The sequence below is a fragment of the Alligator sinensis genome, unplaced genomic scaffold (assembly GCF_000455745.1).
Source record: "Alligator sinensis unplaced genomic scaffold, ASM45574v1 scaffold716_1, whole genome shotgun sequence".
Classification (NCBI taxonomy): Eukaryota; Metazoa; Chordata; order Crocodylia; family Alligatoridae; genus Alligator; species Alligator sinensis.
In genome coordinates, this window is record NW_005842786.1 from 364,204 (window position 1) to 366,100 (window position 1,897).

Below are 1,897 nucleotides of genomic sequence, written 5' to 3' on the forward strand. Positions count from 1 at the left end.
AGGGAAAACACATTTACCGTATTAGGTAAATTAGAAAAAATGCAGACTTATTTAGTAACATGACTTAATCTTTCTTTATTTGCTCAGAATCCAAGGAATGAGGTTGATTATTTAGAGTGTCGAGAAGTAGATCAAGTGCTCTGAAGTAAATTGCAAAGCTAACTTTGAAATTTTAATTTGCATTGCAGAGAGAATGGGCTTGATTTTGTCCGTTGTCAAAAACATTGCGTCAACTCAGTGTGCTTCAGGACATGATTTTTAAACATTTGTAACTTGGTTATCACTTGTGGATGTCTTTTCATATCCCAGAAGCTCTTGTCCTTATTGAAGACCAAATCCATGATGAGTTTAACAATTTTAAATCTGCTTTTTGACCAAATCTTCAAGAAGTGTGTGAGCCTTTTTCTTAGCTGAAGATCTCATGCTCTTTCCCCCATCTGTATGAAATAGGTGAATTCATTCCATATAAGGAAAAGACAGGTTTTAACTTGATAACATGGATTTGTCACCAGCCTTGGATTAAGAGTCTGGCTCTTTCCATCATGCTTTAGACATCTGTGCATATAGGCTCAGGGTAATGGCTACTTTGGCCAAAGAGGAGAATTAAAATGCCCCAAGTCATTGCAAAAGATTCTGGTTTGCTGTATGCCAGTTTCTTTTCTGTTTGTTTATTAAGCCCATGTCCTGTTCAAAGACCTGTTTTGTCATCTTAGTGAAATGCTCCAAATGCTTTGCATGTATACCGAATTAAGTTTGGATCAGATGTGCTTTCAGCAAGACTAACCACTGTTGCATTTTGTACTGTCCTAATATCATTGTGGATGGAGATCACAGCATAGCAGTACAAAAGTTCAAAACAGTTTTCCTGCAACTATTTTAGCATACTGATGGCCTTTCAAAGGTGCTTAGAATATACTGACTCTGGAAACTGGAGGGATCCCAGAAGCAGGAGGGGTAATGCAAGAGAGCATTTGGACCAAACTAGCTTTGAACACTATGGGCATGTCTACACATGCAATTAATGTGACTGAATAAACTCCAGTGCAATTTGAGCTGGAGTAAACTAATCCAGATGCCACCATCTACACATGCATTTAAGTGCAGTAATTTACTTCACTAATGTATAATACTCATGTTTGATGGGAGTATCTGACAGTGCAGTAAATTAATCTACACCTGCCTAATTGCTGCACGTATCTAAACAGTGATGCTTTACTGTGCAGCAGATTAACCTACTGTGTAGTAAAGAGCATGTGTATATTAGTATACTGTGTAGTAAAGAGATGTGTCATATTAGTATGGACCTGAGATTACACCTCAAGCACTTGCATTGTGGATCAGCATGGCTAGTTTATGCACATTGAGGTGTCTGGTACAATTAGGAGTAGCTTAGGTTTCTGATATAAAACTGGGGGAGATTTTCAAAGGTTGATATGGGTGCCTAGCCATTCTTCATGCCTTTGAAAATATTCCATGCTAGCTCAGAGTTCTTTTTATATAACAAAACAGCAGCAAAAAAATTGAAGGCATTTTAAAGCAAAGATATTCAGCCAAGTTCTGGTTTATATTATTCTGTTCTGTTCACTGAGGATTTTCATGCAGTCCTCTCATCTAAATGAGCTGTAAACTCCATAGGACATTGTCATTGTGCTCACCATTAATTCCAAAGTTACCTGATCATTATCTACACGACTTATGCATCTTCGGCCTTTATCTCAGTCTTTTGTGAGTCCAGAACCTTTTTATCATCTTCCAGGCATATTGATCTTCAGTCATGCAGTAAATGTGCCCACTTTGTTCTTTTTGAGCTAACACAATGTGTCAGTGGATGCAGACCAGTGTTTTTCACTCTTTATATGTATATCAGCAGTGTCCTGTTGTTATTCTATTTATCCTC